Source organism: Protopterus annectens, chromosome 12.part0 (assembly GCF_019279795.1).
Source record: "Protopterus annectens isolate FY-2018-M chromosome 12.part0, PAN1.0, whole genome shotgun sequence".
Lineage (NCBI taxonomy): Eukaryota > Metazoa > Chordata > Ceratodontiformes > Protopteridae > Protopterus > Protopterus annectens.
The window spans coordinates 491,134,330-491,156,500 of record NC_056746.1 but is presented as its reverse complement, the minus strand read 5'-3'; the positions used below and the strand labels follow the sequence as shown (position 1 = coordinate 491,156,500).

General features: G+C 39.4%; 1 protein-coding gene across 3 annotated transcripts in view; it reads right to left on the bottom strand.

The window, feature by feature from the left end:
- ABAT (4-aminobutyrate aminotransferase) overlaps positions 1 to 22,171 on the bottom strand; it is a 1,409,217-nt gene that overhangs the window by 607,086 nt on the left and 779,960 nt on the right. Inside the window, exon 1 of one of the 3 annotated variants that reach the window (XM_044089600.1) lies at positions 19,826 to 19,919. The exons of the other annotated variants lie outside the window; for them this stretch is intronic. The gene's annotated coding sequence lies outside the window, so the exon portion shown is untranslated. Of the gene's footprint in view, positions 1 to 19,825; positions 19,920 to 22,171 lie in introns of those variants that run through there. 3 annotated transcript variants of the gene reach the window in all.

Sequence of the window (22,171 nt, the reverse complement as noted above, 5' to 3'; positions counted from 1 at the left end):
CTGCCTTTGTAGCTGTACATCTGCAGGATAAGTATAACATCTCTGTGTTCTTTCTCCTCTTCTACTATACCTCTGCTCTCCTTTACTCTATTACCAGCCATCACTGTCTCTTTACCCAACACACGTTCCACCTATGCTTCTCTTAACTCTTTTACCTCTCATTTCATTTTATCTGAAAATTAAGTCAACTGTTTGCTATCCACCATATGTAAGTAACTCACTGCTCTGTACTGTTATATCTGTCCTACTGCATAGTTAAATATCTGTATACAGTTTAATTAGTATAAAATGCCTTACTACTGTAGTATGCTTACTATCTTATCTAATTTGACATTGTAAAATTTATTTTAATTATATTCTGCCTGAAGTTGTTGATATTATATGACTTAGAAGATTTTGATTGTATTCCATGTACTGGATCCACCCCCACACACACACACACACAGTGCCTCTACTGAAAACAACAGACCTTTGTGCTTATCCTGACTTCCCTGGTCAGCAAATGTAAATAGATAAATAAAAGCATGTACCAAAAACATTTAATAATCTACATCAGTACACGTCAATAGAAAATGCAATAAAAACTTGTATGTGCATTAAGTATGTTGAGATGTCAAAGGCAGATAATATACACCACTGAAACATTTCTCTGTTTTTAAATATTACTTTCGGCTTGTGTTCATGCTATATGTCATGTACTACAGACCCTACTCAATCTCTATAGCCAAGTACCCCTACCTGTATTTAACAGACTTATTATCCCTTGGACAGGGGTCCTACTGGGCAGACAAAACATTATGGAATCTCTGGCGACCAGACGAGAAAGAGAAGAACAGGATAACCTGCTATAGCACTTTTTCAGATGATAATGAGGTAGACCTTTTATTTTTATTCTAACTACTCACCCACCTTCCAAATGTGCAATATCAGTGTGAAAACTGTTTATGAACAATCTGATGATGTGTTTCCCATGATTCCGGCAAAACTTGATTCTCCAGTCTCCACATTGGTTGTAGTGCTCACCGGGAATCCCTTTACCTTTTCCAAGATAGATAAGCCAATAAAAGTTAATTTATTTCTGCCTCCTTTCTAGAACATAGTACACATAATATATCACACACTAGTGTCTCACCAGTCAACCTCCTAAGGCATAACACAAAAACAAACATCTTAGTCATAGGTGACTCAGTTGTAAGACACACAGATGTCCTTCTCACCAGGTTGGATAAGGAAAAAGTTATGGTCAGGTGTCTGTCAGGTGTCAGGATCTGCCACATCACGCACGGACTCAGGTCTCTCAACAACATGCACTGTTATGACTCCATCATAGTCAGTGCTGGTGTGAACAGCTTGAGATATACCTCAGTGGACTATATGAATAGACACATGACTGACCTCTATGATTATGTGTCTCAGGCAGGTATGTCTCTAGCCTTAAGCAGCAGTTTACCTTCACCTAGAATGATGCCTCAATGCAAACAGAAAATGATTGACTTCCATAATTGGCTTAGTTCTGGTGTCACTCAAAGAGGATCCGGTATCTGTTAGCCTGGGAAGACATGGTTGACGGACCCTGATGCTTTGTCAGAGATGGTCTTCATCTGTCACTCCTGGGATTTCGGTAAATGGCTAAGGCTCTTGTCACCACCATAGTTCCATTTTTAGGCAATGTCACAAGAACAAAATTCCCGACATAAAAATACCCTCAAAAAACAACCTCAAGGTTATGCTGCTAAATGGTAGGAGTCTAAACCAGAAACTGAAAGCACTGCTCAACTTGGAAGATGCTGACATTTGTGTAGTCACTGAGACCTGGTTTAAGGCTGTGGAGATCACCCCAGCTATACCAGGTTAGATTTCCATCCACATGTTCAGACCACAAACTGAAGGCATGAGAACTAAAGGAGGTGGGGTATCAATAATCATTAAAGATAAATACACCTCTAGATTGGTTAAACAGCACGATTACCTTGAATTACTTCAGGTGCAACTGACTGTAGGTAAGACCCCTCTTCAGGGCATTGCCAGCTATAGGACCCCCTCCATGAATCAGGACATCCACTCGGCCTACTTGCATCTACTTAAGTCAATCAAGATACAAGCAAACACCCTGGTTTTGGGTAACTTTAATTACTCATCCATTGACTGGGTAAATTATACTTGTAACTCACTTGTCCAAATGTTTCTGGACTTCATTAACTACAGTATCCAGGATCACCTGATTGACAAACCCACAAGGGCCTCAAACATCTTGGATCTAGTGCTCACTAACATAGGGGACTGCTGCATCACCCCCAGTGTGTGGTCATTCCTGGTGAGATTTGACCACAAATCAGTCTTACTAAAAGTAACTACATCACAAGACCCCCTCTTAGCAAAAACTGCACTAAAGAACTTCTCCAAGGCCAATTACAACCTCTTACATGACAGCATAAACAGCTTTGCAGCCTTTCCCTCCACTGATGGAACAGACACTTATGTTTAGTTATACACCAATGCTTTATACAAGCACCTTTACAATTGTATTGACTCTGCTGTACCCAATAGAACCAAAGCAAGGTCTTCAAGTAAAAACAAACCTGCCTAGTGGACAGTAGCCATTAATAGGCTATATGATAGTAGAAAGATATTGCTGTCTAAGAGTAAAAGGGAATGGTCTCAAAACTGGAAACACTTCCTCCTCAACTTAAACAAGCAAATAAGACTCCTAGTGAAGTCCTCTAAAGCTAACTAGGAATCCAAATTAGCTTCCGTAACTAAGGCTAACCCCAAGGTGTTCTTTAGTGACATCCAAAATCTCAAAGGTAAGGCCAAGATTTGCACTGAACTCATAGTTAATGCTACTACACATGCAGAACCTATAGATATAGCAAACCTGCTGGCTGATAATTTCAGTGGAAACTTCACTCTGCTATCCCTGTCACATACACCCCAAAGTGGCCCTAACACCTGTCCCCCACCTAGTATCTCCATGGAGCAGGTCTTAAACACTCTATCCAGTGCAAAAAAAAAATGCCACTGTGGGACCAGGCAACATCCCGGGATGGTTTTCATTGGTTAAAACAGGAATTAGCATCACCATTGGGCATGCTTTTCAATCACAGCCTAAGCACTGGCTTTGTCCCAGCGAAATGGAAAACAGCTACCATCATCCCTTTGCACAAAGGTGGTACATCCACTGACCTCTGGAACTACAGACTCATTAGCCTGATAAACCTTCCTTATCTGCAAGGCCATGGAACAAATCATCATGGACCTTATTACAAAGATATAGGAAATCTCCAAACACTCAACCCCATCCAGTCTGGCTTTGTCAAGGGGAGATCATGCCTGTTAAACTTGGTAAACTTCTTCGAGACAGTCACCAAAGCCCTAGATGAGTAAAAATCTGTGCATACGGCCTATCTAGTCTTAGCCAAGGCCTTTGACACAATCCCCCATAATGGCATCACTGATAAACTCATCCAGGTGGGTATCAACCCGTATATTGTCAGACGGGTTGCAAACTGGCTCACTAATAGAACTCATAACAGTCAAAATATGGGACTCGACTCCACCTCCTCCAGCAGACCCATAACCAGTGGTGTTCCACAGGGATCAGTTGTGGAACCACTACTGTTCAGAATTTACTTCTCCGAAGTACAGGATAAAACTAAAGGACTGTGGCTGACAAAGTTTGCACAAACTGGGAGCGATCATTGAAACCCATAACAATGTCAGCATCCTTCAAGAAGATCTTGACTAGTGCCAAAGTCATGGTCTTAAACTTAATGTAAAAAAAATACATTATCATCCTATTCAGCAAGGGTGATGTTCCTGCAAACTACCACATCAACAGCAATACCCTAAGCACACAGTCAGTGATGAGAAATCTGGGCACACAGGTCAACAGAAAATCTTGATCACGTCTCCACAGTGGTAAAAATGGCATTTTATATTGTTTATTTCATAAGTAAGGGCATTGCCCCAGAAAAAAAAGAAGTTATAACTCCCCTATACTCTTCCATCATCAGGCCAATAATAGAGTACAATACTTCCTTTGGTATGTTCCTTTCCAAACACCTGCAACTGCAGAGACCACGAAGGTTCCTTACAAAGAAAATTCAGGCTCTTCAAGATATGTCTTGTTCTGACAGACTGAAATCATTGTCACTTTACTCTGTGCCATACAGACTGCTCAAAGGCAACCTGTACCTTGCATATAAAGCAGTCTCTGACCCAGCTTTAATAGAAATGCTACACACTCGCAAGTCAAATGGCACATGGGACACTCACTCAAAGGACCTCATCCTGGTATGTGACATCAACAGAACTTGCTGGAGAGACAGATTTGTCTCACAGAGGTTGCCTCACCTTTGGAACAAGCTTCCTGTTCATGTTAAGCAAAGACCCTCCTTGGCCTTGTTTAAGCATAATTTATTTATTTATTTCCAGTTTGATAACCGGGGAAGTCCACTGGGCCCGAAAGCCCGTTTTCAGTGGAGGCCCGGGGAGAAAAGCTCCACGATAATACATTACACACAAAAACACAGCAGAAAAGATCTAAACTAATACATACAAAAACACACTCTGTTCTAATAGCATAATACTTTAACAAATTCCAAACAAGAAAGAGGAGCATTGGGCACAAAACATAAGAAAAAGATATATTAGTGAAACTGTGAATGTTAGTAAAGTGGGAAAGGAAAGGAAATTATAGAAAGAGTATGAATGCAAGAGCAGGGATGCATGGGAGAAACGAATAAGAAGCAAAGAAATTAAAGGAGAGGTGTAAGAACAGGATAGAAAAAGAACAGAATACTAAATGTTCAAATTATGGATGAGTCCAGGAGACCACCTTGAGAAAAAAAAAAAAGAAAAAAGTCAAAAGATTTAAGGAGAGAGTAAGCATAGCACTTGAAGGAAAATAATTTGGATGACTGGATGGGTAACCGGAAATTCACCCTCTTGGACAGGGGCAATAGGTGCTGATTTTAGTGTCTGCTTGAACCAGGCATCCTTGGGAACATAGGCTGAACTTGGCTAGGCTTGTAAAGGCCCTGGGGCTGTTAGTCTAATAATCTCCTATGATCCTATGATCTCAAATTTATGCCAGAAGTGAATTGCCAGTGCTTCAAAAGTGATGTAGATGTGTGTGTGTGTGTGTGTGTGTGTGTGTGTGTGTGTGTGTGTGTGTGTGTGTGTGTGTGTGTGTGTGTGTGTGTGTGTGTGTGTGTGTGTGCGTTTCTGTGCTGCCATGAACCTTCTAAGTGACTGGATAAATTACAGCTCTCTTGTGACTCTGAACTGAATTAAGTGGGTGCATAAATTAGGAAGAAAGACATATGTACACACACACACACACACACACACACATACAAACGTTACGTCCCAGAAATGTGTGGAATGGCAGTTGTAGTATCCTTGCAAAGCAAAGTTGTTCCAGCTACTGACCCTAGGAACTACAGGCCTATTAGTCTGACTAGTATTACATGCAAAGCTATAGAATGTATTACATCAGAACTAATTATATAGGTGACCTTATATTCCTGATATACACCAGTATGGCTTTGCAAAGACAGATCATGCTTGATGAACCTGGTTGTGTTTTTTGAAAGGGTTACTGAGGTTAGGCATAATGAAGAATATAATCCACACTGCTTATTTGGTCCTTGGAAGTCTTAAAACTATTCTCCATGCTGGTATTGCTGACACTCTCTCTCAACTCAACATTAGCACATACACGACTCACTGGACTAATAAGTGGCTGGTGCAGATGGAAAAATATCACCTGTGGTGTCCAACAGGACTCTTTCCTGGGTCCCTTCTTATTTGGTATATACTTATGTGACACAGACGTTAATATCAACGGACTATAGCTAAATAGGTTTGCTAATAATTGCAGAATGGAGTTATCTAATCCAATTTTGATACTAAAATTCCCAGCAGGGCCTGGACCAAGCCAATGACTGGTATATTAATCATGTGCTTACTCTCAACACAAATAAATGCAGCATGGTTTCCTTTGGCAAATCTAGTATCACTACTACTTAGCATATAGATAACATTCCATTTAAATTTTACACAGTCACTGAGCACTTGGGTATATATATTGATAACAGACTCTCCTTTGACCACCATATTTCAGGGGTGGTTATAAAATCATTCTACCTTGCACAACTTCTCTTTTGTGGTACCTCATCAGTGTCCAGGGAAGTTATAATCCCTCATTCCTTATTAGGCTTAACATTGAATATAATTCACTCTACAACATGTACCTTGCTAAGCACCTAAACCAACTTGAGAGACCTCAATATTTCCTTCACCAAAAAGATCTCAGGTCTCAGTATCCTTAACTACTCTAATAGATTGAAACCCCTTTGTAGATGTGAGTGTGTAATATACCTTTAAGAAGCTTTCTAGTGAGCCAGCACAAGCATATAAGTACTGAGCATATGCAAGCAAGAGTGCCATACTGAGTGAGCAGTCAGTGTGAGCATGCAAGTATGTACTCAGTCAGTTAGGTAGATAGTTCATGTTTAATGTTCCTGCCATCCATCCTGATGTATTTGTATACAATACACTACATAAACAAACACCCAAGCCTCAAAGTTTTCTTAATGCACAGAAGAAGAGCAACATTGTGTCAAAATGGGTTCCAGAGTTACAGTCATAAGCCAACTGGTGAGAGTTGGAGGAATATACAGGAATGGATCATCCCTATTTTTACTTATTTTATTTATTTATTTTACATTTGTTAACCGGGTTAGTCTGGCTGAGCTTTTGGCCCATTTTCAGCAGAGACCCGAGGAGAAAATCTCCTCAGGACTAGAAAACAATTTATTAAATTTTAGTAACATAGTAGTAACAATCAGCTATAGGATCTTCCAAGCAGAGACCTGGAGAGAAAAAAGCTCCTCAGGCAATTCAATTATACTGAGTATTAACATTTGGCAGACAAGTATGTGAGTTGTTACAAAAAGGTTTTAAACAATTAGCAGAAGAAAATGTGACTAGTTACAATATTATTTAAGTTGCTTAGAGCAAAATTAGTTAATAGTTAGACAGATGCTTATTTAAAGTGGGTAGGATCTAGTTGTATAGGAGTTTGGAAACAAGAAAGGAAAGTAAGAATGGCTAGTAGAAGATGTAGGGGAGGTAGAGTATAGGAGACAGACTGGACAGGTAGGTTGTTTTGAGACTGTGAGAATTAACAGTGGTTGGAGAAAGAGGAGAAAGAGGAAGGGAAGAGGTAGAAGAGGCAGGGGAATAGTGTTAGAGATACATTAAGAGTGAGGTGGTGAAATAGGTGAAAGGATGGTGGTTTCAGGGTGGTTGGCTACAGTGGCAAGACCACTTTGTTTTTAGGTATTTCCTTGTGGCTAATTTGAAACGTCTGCTATGCTGGAGGGATTTTATTTCCAGGGGGAGTTGGTTTCAGGATGTAGCTGGGTTATAGTTATAGAGAAGGCAGTCTATTTTGGTTTTGGGTTTGTAGATGTCTAATAATTCTTGATTTGAGCTGCATCGTGTCCTAGCAGGGGAATATTTGGATATGATAGTGGAGAGGCTGAGGCAAAAGGAGAGTAGATAGAGGATAGAGTGGATGATTTGTAGTTGGTATAGTTGGAGCAGCTGAGGGAATTCTAGCCAGTCTAGTTGCTATACTGCTAAGCAGTGGTGTGACTTGTAGGTCTGGTTAGCTGCAAATCTAGTGATCTTATTATAGGTAGTTTCAGTAATAAAGCCTGGGAGAGGGTTATTTGGGCAGTGTTAGTTAAGTATTTCTTGCTATGGAGAAGGTGTCCAATTTTCTGACGAGTTCTTTTTACAGAGTTAGTAATATGGAGATCAGACTTAAGCTGATCATCTATTGTAACACCTAGCAATTTAGTACTGGATTCAGCTGAGATGATAGGATTGTTGCAGGATAAGATGGTACATGTACTTTTGAGTGTGGTGATATTTTTAGGGAGGAAGAGTAGCAGTTTAGTTTTTTTTTGGATTAAGTATCAGTTTGTTATCACTAAGCCAAGTCTCAATGGTGTGGAAAGATGCATGGGTAGTTGACTGGAGGTCATTTGGGTTGTCAGCAATGGTTATAATAGTTGAGTCATCAGCATATTGCACAAGAGATGACTGGGGACAAGAGGAATAGAGCAAGTTGGTGAAAATATTAAAGAGTAGTGGTCCAAGTATCGACCCTTGGGGGACTCCCATTTGTGCAGTGAGAGGGGAGGTTAGTGCAGAGAGCCATTTAACTGATTGCTGGCAGGTAGAGAGATAGCTGGAGAACCAGGAGATAGTAGGGGGAGAGAAATGTAAGTTAGTGAGTTTATCTAGGAGTGGGTGAGAGACAGTGCCAAAGGCTTTAGAAAGGTCAAGGAATAGGCATGAGACAAGTTTAGTGTTATCACGAGCTAGGGAGACTATGTTGATGAATGATATGAGTGCAGTAGTTGTACTATGCTTGGGATGAAAACCATACTGTGCTGGTGTGAGAAGGTTTTTCCTGGTGAAGGTAATGCATTACCTGCTTGTGAATGCATTTCTCTAGAATTTTTGAGAGTGGAGAGAGTGTGGCAATAGGCCTGAAGTTGGATATGTCTGAGGAGTTGCCCCCTTTGTGAATGGGTAGAGTAAAGAAATTCTTCCACACAGTGGGGACATAGGATTCAGAAATGGATCGATTGATTAAGATGGATACAGCAGAGGTAAGAGGTTCAGAGGCAATCTGCAGGAAGTAAGAGGGTAGCTTGTCAACAGATGGGGAGCAAGGTTTAAGTTTAGAGAGTAATGACTTTACTGCTTTTAGAGAGAAGGAGTTAGGAGGGTTTGGAAGAGGTATATAGTTTGTGGGGGTGCTAGTGCTGTTTCTGGGGGGAGAGAGTTTATTATGGAGGTTATTGAGTTTATAAAATGATTGCTAAATTTGTTGGCTATGTCTTCCCTACTGTTCAAATAACTTACAAAACAGGTCAGAAACAAATTCCAGGTACTAAATCTTGCTTAAATGATTTATTTTGCTATAAATATAAAACAGCACACTCAGAATGCTCAAAATGAATTTCTTATTAAACAAAATGACCAAAACTGTGACATATTGATAAAAATATGTGAAATAATTACGAAAACATTTGAAACAATATCTATATTGCATAAAATGTACAAAAAAGGGGAAAACAACCATATATTTTCACTATGTGCTACTTTTTCTTGCTAACTAAAGCTATTCAAAATATTTGAAGTGTGTAAAGTGTTTGCAAGTGTGTGCAGTACTACGCTGCAGTTATTTCTCAAAGTACAGTCATATCAAAGAATATTTTGCAGTTATTTCAAGGCATAGTTTGCAAAGTACAGTATTCCAAAGAGTTTATTGTGCATTTGATTACTATTACAAGTATTTGGTGTGTGTGATTGTTCATACATAATTAAAAGTGCCATTTTGCACTGTGTTTTATTACAATCTGTGGGCATAGCAGAAGGGTTTTGCAGACCTGCACTGCTTGTGTTTGATAATAATACTGTAGAAAATTGGAGAGTGTTTGAGCAGGAATACGATATTTTCATACAGACTGCCTTTTCTGACAAAGACACATGTACAAAGGCATTTATTCTGCTTAATTTAGCTGGTTTAGAGACCACTGAAAGACAGCATTCATTTCTGCATGCACCTGCTGTGTTTGGGGGGAGGGGGAAGACCACTATATACTGGTACTGGCTGAAATGAGGGAAGACCCAGAGTGCTTAAAATTAAAATGTAGAGAAATGTGTACCCCCAAATGAATGTTACAATGGAAAGGCACTTGCTGTACACAAGGGACCAAAAGCATGGTGAAAGTTTTGCAACACATATAACTGACTTGAGAAATAAGGCTAAAATGTGCAGATTTGCTGAATTGAGAGATGAGTTGATAAAGGACAGACTTGTGTGTGGTATTAATAATGACACAGTGAGAAAGATTTTGCCTCAAGACAGTGATTCAAGGTTAAATAAGGCCACTGAGATTTGTCAGATATATGAGCTTACACAAAGGCACTTAAGAACTCCTACAAATGAGAATAGCTACAAAAGGCACAAAGACAAAGCTCATGCTGACAGTATGCAGCACATGGTTAAAAGAAACAGGCCCAAGCACATGGCAGCTACTGCAGGTCCTGTAACAGTCCCTGGGAAACCCTGAGTCTTTTGAGCAAATTCCAGAGCATGCTTAGTGAAGCATAAAGGTGATTCAGCAAAGTCAAAACATGTGCCCCACCCAGCTTTATAGTCAACTGTCATAATTCTGGTGGAAATCACAAACCCAAAGAGAAAAGTGCTTACCTTTTGGTCAGCAGTGTAATTCTTGCAAGAAGTAGAATAATTTCAAAAGGTTTTGTAAATCAAATACGGTGCATTCTTTTATTAAAAGAGGGCATTCCAAGAGCCAAGTCGATCAATTAGAAAGCTGTGACCCTGCTTTTTATGCTGATGGTGTGTGTCTTTGCTTGGTGAAACAGTGAATGCAGTTGATTTGTGGGCAAAAAATTAAAACTTTTGTGCTGTTTGAATTAATGGGAGTCCTGTAGAGAATTAAAGTAGATGCTGGCTCAAAGTGCAATGTTATGTCAGCAGAAACATTTGCTAGAGTAAAAGCTGCGAACAACTTGATTTGACCAAGTGTGTAACGCTTGTTGCTTATGGTGGTGAAGAGATTCACACCAAAGGCTCAGTAGTGCTACCATGTTACCCTGCTGGGAACAGAAATGACCTGCAATTTTTCGTAGTCAAGAGACACATGCAGTCAATATTAGGCCTCAGACACAGTTTGAAAATGGTATGCTAAGATTTTTGCAGACAAACTAGGCAAACTACCAGTTGTGTAGTCTATGAAGTTAGACTCCAGAGGTGAACCCAGTTATCAGACCAGCACGGAAAGTTCCAATAGCTCTGCAGAACAGAGTCAAAGTCGAGCTAGACAAAATGGTGCAGCTAGGAGTAATTTGCCCAGTAGAAGAACCTACTGAATGGGCATCCTCCCAAGGTAGTAGCTCATATTAAAAGCTCAGATGATATCAGTATTTGAATTGATCCAAGAGACTTGAACAAAGCATTAAAAAGACTTCATCATCCAATGTGCACATTCAAAGAAGTTGCTGCACTCATGCCAAACATCACTGTTTTTTTCTGTCTTAGCTGCAAAGAGTTAATTTCGGCAAATTTTGCTTGACCGAAAATCTTATTTATATATTTTTTATTGTATTTATTTATTGCATTTGTTTACACGGAAGGTCTACTGGGTCTAGATGAGTCATTTTCAGTGGAGGCCCGGGGAGAAAAGCTCCACATAGATTAAACAATACATATATGACATAAAAAATACAAATACATAGTATTTACAGTCACAATACATAGTGAGAATTTACATACAGAATACATATTTACATTGTTAACCACATCTGGTACACCATTTGAGAGATACATATTTCTGAGAATGCTGTTTGGAATAAATTCTGCCAGTGAAGTCTTTCAGTATGGAATGAAGCAATTTTTTTTCTGGCTATCCCTATTATAGTAGTTTATATTTTAGTAGGAGGAAATGGTCAAATCGAACATGACAGAAACCTCAAGAATGTTCTAGAAAGAGCACATGAAGTGAATCTTAAGCTGAATCCTCAGAAGTGCAAATTCAGGCTTTGAGAAGTTACTTATGTTGGTCATTTGTTTACTAGTTCAGGCTTACGCCCACATCCTTCCAAGCAAATAGCAATACTTGAGATTACAGCTCCAGACAATGTTCAAGCCCTACAATGTTTTCTTGACATAGTCAACTATCTAGGCAAGTTTATTAAGCCAACTTTCAGCACCATTATGGAAGCTGACACGTAAAGATGTAATTTGCTCATGGTCAGAACAGCACCAAAGAGTATTTGATGTCCTGAAGCAGAAAATTGATAGTCCACCAACTCTCAGCTACTATGATGTTTACAAACCAGTTACTCTTTCCTGTGATCCTTCTAAGTTTGGTCTAGGTGCAGCCATTCTTCAAGAGGGTAGACCAATAGCCTATGTATCGAGAACTCTTACCCAGACTGAAATGCAATATGCCAAGATTGACAAAGAGCTTTTGGCAATTGTGTTTGCATGTTTGAAGTTCCATGATTATATTTATGGTTGACCTATGTGGATTGAAACTGACCACCAACATCTAGTTTCTATTTTGAAAAAGCCTATGCATACAGCTCCAGCCAGATTGCAATGCAAGATGCTCAAACTGCAGAAGTACAATTTGAATCTTGTTTACACAAAAGGCAAATCTCTTTATCTTGCTGATACTTTATCCAGATCACCCAGAAAAAGCACCGAACAGCATAATGATGAGCAGCTTGATTCTGGCGTGATGGAAGTGAGAATTTTTGCTTCCGCATGTCTTGATGAGCACAGAACTCACACAGCTTCAAATATAGTTCTTCAGAAGCTAAACCTCCTTATCAGTAGAGGATGGCCTTCAAAGCAATCTTGTTTACCATTAGAAGTGCAACCTTATTCTCCATACAGAGATGAGGTTTTGTCAGACAATGGTATAATCATGAATGGTTCTAAAGTGATTGTTCCAAAGTCCTTGCAACAAGAGTATATTAAGATCTTGCATCATGGTCAGCTAGGAACTGATTCTACCAAAGGAAGGGCGAGAGGTCTAGTATTTTGGCCTTTTATGTCAAGTGTTATTGACAAAGTACTTTCATCTTGTTTAATATGCAATAGTACAAAGGCACATCAGCAGAAAGAACCACTTCAACTAAGCCAGATTCCTGAACTAATTTGGTCAACAGTAGCCACAGATATCTTTGAGTAGAATGGTCAACATTACTTGGTCTTAGTATACTCTTATTCAAATTGGTACGAGATTGACCTACTTCCAAACCTAACTTCCAGTACTGTCATTATTAAGTTGAGGCGACACTTTTCTGTCTACGGTAGTCCGCAAAGAGTTATTTCTGACTATGGTGCACAGTTTACAAGTCAGCAGTTCAAGAAATTTGCAGAAGAGTGGGACATTGTTCATATTACAAGTAGCTGTGAATAACCTCAGTCAAATGGCTTTCAAAGTGCAAAACAGTTGTTAGAGAAATCCAGACGTGACAATACTGATGATTTTCTCAACTTGTTAAATCTCAGAAACATTCCTAGTGATAAACATCTTGGTTTGCCTGCCCAGAGATTTATGTTGAGACAAACCAGAAACACACTACCAATCAGCAGTAATTTATTAGCTCCAAGTGCTAAGAACAAGAAAGCAGTAAAAGCCCAACAGTTGAAAAAGCATTTGTCCTAGAAGTCTTACTATAATAAAACCAGCAAACCATTCAGTTCATTGAAAAAAGGGGAAATAGTGAGGATGTAGACATCACAAAGTTTGTTTGCATCTGATTTGTGAAAAGTCTGTGTCAAGAGCCGAGATTGTACATTGTGGAATCACAAGGAATGGAATTCAGATGAAATGGGAAGCATTAGTTACCAATGTCCAAACCAGTGTTACAGCATCTTGCCTGTGAGAAAGACTAGTCCTCAGAGTGACTTGTCCAATGTTCCTGTTCTAGAGACCATCATCAGCAATCCCCATTCCTGAGAAACTCCCTGAAACTCCTCAAGCACAACATTCTCCAGTGACTGTCCCTGTTGCTAAACCCAGTCCTATTATGTCACCAGATCAGGTCGCATCTCAAAACCTACTTCCAGATACACGGCAACCTGGACATGACTGTTGTTTTCCTTTATTAGTATCTGTATAAATTGCATGCTATTAAAATGTCAGTAAAGAGGGAGGATGTAGATCAGAGTTTGTGATAGATCTTTAAGAGGCTTTCCAGTGAATCAGCACATGCATATAAGTACTGAGCATGTGCAAGCAAGACTGCCATTTTGAGTGAGCAGCCAGAGTGCGAGCATGCAAGTATGTAGTCAGTCAGTTAGAGAGTTCATTTAAGTTTAATGTTCCTGCCATCCACCCAGATGTATTTGTAGACAATGAACTACTTAAATGAACACCCAAGCCTCAACGTCTTCTTAATGCACATAAGAACAGCAACACCCTTTTCCACTACTTGGTGTCATACAGACTCATTATGGGTGCTCTGTGCTTAGCCTTCTATGCTGTAATAATTCAGCACTACCATATCAAGAACACCGAATGGTGTGACAGATACCTACCCCAACATATACCCTATTACTGGAACAGGCTGTCCCTTACCTATCCAGCAGAAAACTTTCCTAGCAACCTTTAAAACCAGTATGGATGACTGGCTGGGTAATTGCACATTTCCGCTAGGTCTATATGGAGAAAATCTCCTTAATGAGGAACACTGTTTGTGTCCTTCAGAACTGGATGATGTGGAAGAGCTTCTATAGTCTCCTTGGTTGTAAGCTAAGTAAAAATCTGTGAATCTGTAATAAGAATGAGGGACAAAGGCCACAAATCAGGGATGATTTTTAAATATTACTTTAATTCACTTAGTTAATAGGTTTTGCACTTGAATGTATTTTCAAAAGAATAAGAAGTATCCAACGTCCGGAATTACTGACTGACTGTAGTCCTCAAGAGATTCACCAGAAAATTAAACATTTTATGATGATACACTAAAAATGTGAGGCAAAGTCAGTAACATTCTGCAAAATCAGGGCCAGCTGACTGCTATGAGTGGTCTGTTGCAGAATGAATGAATGAATAAATGATATTTTTATGTCCGCTTCTAAATAAAAAGTTAGGAAAACAAGCAGACAGAAGACAAATGTGGAGCCCAGACTCCCTTGCTCTGTAACATAAGTCTGTAAATCTGAACTGTGACCTGTTAATCTGAATTAGCAAAGATACTCCACTTAATGGACTTACATTACTATGAACAGCTTTCAAATGTCTAATGTAGAACAAAGGCAATTGAGGGAACCATTTTAAGCATATACATCTACTTTATGCAGAGAAATTAACTGATATTAGATAAGCCCACAAAACACTGGAAAATAAACTGCAAATCTTGCAAATCCAAAACCTTTCTCTGCAGCTCAGTATAACCCAGCAATGTCATAACTTGCATCAGGACAGTGCAGATACCTAAAGCAATGTAGATGCACTAAGGTGCTACAGGCCTTAAGCAAACAGCTGGTATAACTGGATCCCTGGTGAGAAACTGTTAGTGACAGTGACTGCAGCACAGATACCTAAAGCAATATAGATGCACTAAGGCCTTAAGCAAACAGCTGGTATAACTGGATCCCTGGTGAGAAACTGATAGTGACAGTGACTGCAGCACAAGATACCTAAAGCAATATAGATGCACTAAGGCCTTAAGCAAACAGCTGGTATAACTGGATCCCTGGTGAGAAACTGATAGTGACAGTGACTGCAGCACAGATACCTAAAGCAATGTAGATGTACTAAGGTGCTACAGGCCTTAAGCAAACAGCTGGTATAACTGGATCCCTGGTGAGAAACTGATAGTGACAGTGAGTGCAGCACAGATAAGGATATCATAGACACCTAAAGCAATGTAGATGCATTGAAGTGCGACAGGCCTTTAGTAAACAGCTGCTATAACAATGATATGGTTCTGCCTTAAGGATGTTTCAGCTGTAGCACTGAAGTAATTAATCAGCATCAATCTAATATACTACAGGATACCTTGTGCTGCCAAACTGGTAACACAAGTGCATCCACTTTCTGTGGCTGTGGAGGACTAAGGCCACACTGTAGCAAACATATGTGCTTATTATGATGCTGATTCATAAACCATCAATCAAGATAAATATATCAAGGAGATATAGCACCAAAGTTTTCCATTTAAGAGGCTTCAGACTTCTGTGACAGGTATCAAGCTCAGAATTTAATTGTGAAAAATAAAACCCTGCATCTTTTTTTTAAACATTAGAAAATGTTGTGATGGAACAGTAGATTTCTTAAGGAAAGACCCATACCAGGATTCCTGCACTGATGATTAGACAATGATGATAAAAGTTTAATTTCTTTGAGACTTTTATATCCGTATAATAAAAACTGTCATATAATAAAAACGGTTAACTCTCCAAACACAGTGATTCCTGGCACAGACTATACCAAGATGCAAAGTGCATTACATTTTTCTTTATCACAGGTATAAAATAGGTTCAGATGGGGTGAGAGATGAGATACAAAGGATGGAGAAAAAGAATGTTACATGTACCTAAAGGCAGATTAAGAGATTCACTGTCCCTTTCTGCCATGAAACAAATGCATGACGTGATATGTGGTTACTGACATGAAAAGGACAGCCACAGAAGGAAAGTCTCTGTTCCGTTAGTTCTATGACTGCATTTTTAGTGGTAATGTATATAACCAGTAATGATGCTGGCCATACAGCCTAATGGATAAGGCATTTTACTTAGGATCAGAAGTCTGCATGTTCGGGTTCCACCATGGTTGTCAGGGGAAAAAAACTATTTTAATCCCTTATGGACAGAGTAAGTAATTATGTATACCAGTACAACAGCAATGGCCAGGATTAACTGCTCTATTGTCTAGTAGCAACCTATGTGTTTAGTGAACTTGTTGCGACACATTATCATTGAGGTAGCCCATAAGAGAGGTGGTAATTGTGCAAAACATTTCAGTGACTTAAAGATAAAATGTAAGAAGGATAATAATTGTACAACTGCCCTTTGCTTAACATTATCTAACCCCTTTGCTGAAGTATGGCAGGAAACGGTGAGGCAGAAATACCATCTGCCTGATATCAACTAGTCTGCATGCCAGACTGTGGGAGGGCACTTTCATATAGGAACCCCTTCCATTTGACATCATCTAGGCCATGTTCTGAAGCGTGAGAAGGTACTGTTAGGTAATAGCACCTTCTGCTTGATATCACTAGGTTTATGTGTTGAAGTGTGTGAGGGCACATTTATACAGAAACCCCCTGTGACTGATACTACCTAGCCCATGTGTGGGATGGAACTGGTAGGTAGGAACACCCTATGCTTGTATGATCTAACCCATTTAAAGCACTGCTGGAAGCTGATTGTCATTAGAATGATCATTTAGCATCACAATATTTTTATTAGTGTACCTCTTTCATGATAATTCCAATGTTTGGCACATTTACTTAAACAAAGAGCAGTCATCTGGGGTTCTATCTCTTAAGTGCCACTTCTGACACTATTTTATTATATCCAGCTCTAATAAGGAATGCATTTTCCTAAAGAAAATCATTAAAAATTAATACAATACAATCAATGCACCAGTTATTAATACTTTCCATCATTAAAAAGAAAAACGGAATATTAGTGTTCACTATCTCAGTTATCTCATCCCCCTCTTTTCTGTCCTCAGGCAAGATGACCACGCCAACAGGCACAACAATGCTGCTGGCAACAAGACGTTTATTAGCAATTTGTTTAATCTCCAAAACTCAATGGAAGAAAAGAATAAGAGGCCAATTGCTGGTTCATTTTCCTTGTTGGAAGGAGACTGTCACCACAACCCCATAACCTAACAGGAAGCATGGTTCAGCTGATGGTACATTGCTGTGATGGCACTGTTCGAAAACTTTCAGGAAGGCATATAACTAGCACTATTATGTGCTTTCTACATGTACATCTCACTCTGACTGGCAACATTACGTGGCAAGAGAAAGACTATGAAGTATAATAAAAACTCAGTCCCTGTAGTATAACTACTAAACTAAAAAAAAAAAAAAAAACATAGTATTTAGCAAACAGTGGCCAATGCAGTGGAAAAAAGCAGGACTAAATACACAAATGATCAATGGTTATATGAATCCCAGAAATGCTGTCCACACATTTCAGACCAGAAATGCAAATATAGTTGAAAAGGAGATTTTAACAACTATTTTTTATGGTAATGAAGCCTTCCACACCATCCTTGAAGGGGATCACATTCCCTGTCTCCTGCACCCCATTAGTAATTATTATTACCCTTGAGTCACTGCAGCTTGGAGCTAAGAATAATACCCACCCTAGTCTGCACTTGTGATATTGGGATCTTAGAATTGCAGGACTGCACATCTGGACTACAGAATGTTAGAGTCTGCTGCCATCTGATCATTTTCTCCTGGGGGAATGAATAAGGCATGGTTAGTTACCAGAGCCCCTTGGAATTTGAAGTCAATGTGGGAGACAGTGAAGGAGACTGAAAAAGTATGACAATCTGGTATGTCGCCTCAGCAACGCATGTCTGTGCTTCTCTGACAAAATAGCGAGCACTTTCCTTTGCTGTGGTGGGGGTTAGGATAACCATGGTAGTACTGATATGTTCTCTTATGTGGTATCAAACTTCCATGCACATCCATTCCCATGTGGGGTGACACAGGAGTTTGGGAAAGGAAGAGAAATACAGCAATAGAGTTTTGATCCCCAAGACAGCATTTCCCTAATTATTGTATACCTCCACATAGCTGACAGACCATCAGCTGCCCCATCCCCTCTCCTGCTTCACCAGATCTACTAGACCCATCTCACCCAACCATGGGCTCAACCTGACCCACATCCAGAGCAAGTGAAGTGATTGAAGACTCTGGTACAGTGCCATACTCCTGCTGGGGAGTGTGCTCTAGAATGCTACCCCCCACCACCATGTAGCAGTCTTGTGAGCTCTGCAAAGACTGCTTCCAGGAGGTACATGCACATTTCCATGCATATGCAACCTCTTGAGTAACAAGCATACCTTTTGTAGCCTGGAGCTCACCATGCTCTTAATTCTGCTATTGCAGAAAGCTTGGCCTGCATCTTTTCCAGCAGGATACATGAGCTGGAGTCAGCTGTTCACTCCCATTCTTCCCTGCTCAGTCCTATCAACACCTCTTGTCTGGGGCACAATACAGGCTTTATTCCTCTCTGCCATGGGGCTATTTTTAACATTGGAAAATAGGGACCCAAAGTTATGTCATCTTTTTGCATATACTATTTTAACACTCATAGAAACTAAACATAATAATAATAATAATAATAATAATAATAAAACATAGTATTGGCAAACAGCAGCCAATGCAGTGGAAAAAAGCAGGATTAAATACACAAATAATCCACTAACCAAAAACAAGAAAAAGTATTAGTTCTCCTCATGTTCTAAAGAACTGCAAAGGACACTACAATCATTTAGATTAGATAATTGAATCCTAGTACAGGAACAAAAGGAAAATAAGCTAACAAACAGCTTATCTTAAGTTGAAAATAACATATTAACATGGCAACAAAATAGTTAACCCTGAGGAGTTTGTTCTGTGCAAGGGGTGAGTAGAAAATGAAATAGAGCAATGCAGCATGTATTAAAGGCAGCAGTCTGAACCAGTGAGTACAAGTTACGAGTGTTCGGTCCTGCATAAATTCCATCATATCTCACTCTATTTCTGTGTCTTGGTCTGGACTTCTTTCTCTTTTTTTTTACTGTGCAATGATTAGGTGCGACAGGCAAGCCATTGTAAAGCATGTGTTGAACATAAGCTGACCTTCTTTCCCTTTTTAACTGAGAGGTACGTGAATAGTAATAGAAAAATAAATGTGAAAAGCCTTGCATTAAAAGTTCCTTCACATAGATTAATAGCAGCTCCCATCTACTGTATATTGTAAAACGAAGTAATACCCTGCTGATTCCTAAAATTATAGTTTGCTATTTGATATTCATCAGGGACGTTTTCTCCCTACTGGCGGCTGGAAACCATTTAAGCATGAACAATGAAACAGAGCTGTAAATGACTGCTCTTTTTACATTTCCTGCTTTATCTGCAACAATGCTAGAACAGAAACATACAGCAGAGTAAAAATAACAAAGGTCAATGTAAAAAATGCAGCTAACAGAGATCTGAATTTGTATTTTTTGCCTACCTTCTGCTGTTCTAAAACACGTTCTGCAATGTAACGGCAACCACAGAACTGTGAAACACTAAAAGCTGGACTTTATCTTAGCAGGAGTGGGAGGAAACTCATTAAAATGCTAATGAGTTTTCTTCCATAGCAGGATTTCATCACCAATATCAGACAGCCCTTGCTGGGTTTCACAAAACACTGGATGAGTTCATGTGAACTTGGGAAAACCGCATTTAACTGGCTGGATTATAACAAATATGATAACAATCCTTTACTGCTTTCCTTGAACAGATCCGCTTAAAAGGAAACTTTTGGAAACACAGCAATAATATATAAACATCATAAATAAACAAGCCTTCAGTGCTTGAATTGTGTAGGTAAATAGAAAACATGTTTTTCTTAAAAAAAAAAAAAAAAAGAAAGAAAATATATTAGTATATTACTAAAATTATGTAAATTACATTTTTGTACTTCTGTATTAGTGTCTGACTTCTTTAGTTGATAGTTTTAAGAGGGCCAGCCCAGGTTAGGAGGGCTCATATCTTACCAAATTACCTGCAGCTGCATGTATTAAAAGTAAAGACCCAAGACCCACCTAGGATGCCATATAGGATTAGTTCTCTAAAATCAGTTGTGTAGAGGATGGTTGTTGTTTGTTGGTGGTGGTGCTAGGACCTAGGAACCTGCCTTCTATTTTTGTTGCAATATTCTATATTTCCCTTTGGAAGTCTGACATTGTAATATCACTTATAGAAAAAGAAGCACCCTTTCAGTTTTGATGCATTAATTATTTTATCCTTTTCCAGGTCCAGTCATTGCTACAGACCACTTCGCTCTATGCATTCTGACAGTGCTTGACTGCTAAAGACAGCTGGTATGATAGACGAGGTGGCAGTACAACATGGAATGTCCCCCTGCCTCTTTTGGGGAACACCACATGCATATGTTGCGCAAACCTAAATGCACTACCACAGCTGTTCTGATGCAAGCAACAATGTATTGTCCTACCATCTATGTTGGTAAACTTGTCAATATGCATATGTCCAGCCTATCACCTTAGTACCACACTCCACAGTATGATGGTGGCCATACTGTCACACTGCCCAATCCATGCACACACCCCAGCACCCAACTGGTTTGCTACAGTTTAGATCACACACAGAGTGCTACAGCACTCAGGTTTGACTGCTAATGCAATACCAGCTTTTAGAAGTGAAATGAATGACAGTCAGAGGTTTTAACTCAGATGAATAATATCAGGAGTGGTTAATAAGCTTCACTATCTAGTTTTGGGATTAATTCTCTCAATTTCCACTTGCAAACTGTGTGACTTTTAACAAAGCCACAGTATTACAGCAAATAGACATACTGCAGTTTTCAAATCTTGTATCTAAATAATCTCTCCAATAGTCTCTGTAATGCCCTCCAGGTAACTCACAGTGCCTAACACTAACAGTATTATTAACTTATTCACAGGTTGCTACTATAACCATTCCTAAAAACATTGGAAAAATATGTAGTCTGTCTGAGAAGTACATATGAAAATGTTGGGTCTGGTCCTAAAACATAGCAAGCATAAAGGCTACTGCCTTCCTAATATATTTCTTTTGCCATTTTTAACCCCCCACTCACACACACACTCTGTCTGCCAACTATCTGACATTCTGAATTTATTTACCACCTTTGAGATGAGATCTGACTGAGGGGGGCCATCATTAATGAAGGCACCAAGGATAGTGTGCTTTTTTGTGGCCCTATTTCCACTGTACATGCCAGGTAGTATGCCCAGAGAGTGGCATGCAACGGGGATTAGCAAAGGTATGTCATTTGTTTCTACAAGTGATATAATCTCTCAGGGTAGCCCTGTCCCCTTTAAAGCTAACACTTGCATGAGGTCTCCAGTCTCCATCAGGTCTTCATCCGCAGGAACATATTCTCTAAGCATGCACTCCCACACCTTGCACCAAGATTAGGTAAATGGCAAAGCTGCATCACTCTTTCCCCCATGGAAGATCCAGCAGAAACCTGAGATGCTACTTAGTCTTATGTCATCTAGGTCATAGTAACGGCTTTATCTTTCCATGCCAACAGAGTTTTCTGCATTCATTCTACTACAATAACTGTCTTGTACAAAAAGGCCACCAATAACACTGGAATTATCATGCATGAATGTCACGCCTGCATCAGTGTTAACTAATATAGTTACTCAGAATATTTCCTATAGAGAGATTGTGTGGGTAACACAACCTATGTGCAGTCTGCTACAGCAAATCTTGCTAATGTTCACCTTTAGCAGACCTGCCACATCTACTTACACAGCAACATAAACCTTTATTATTTCCATTGCAATAATATGGGAAACCT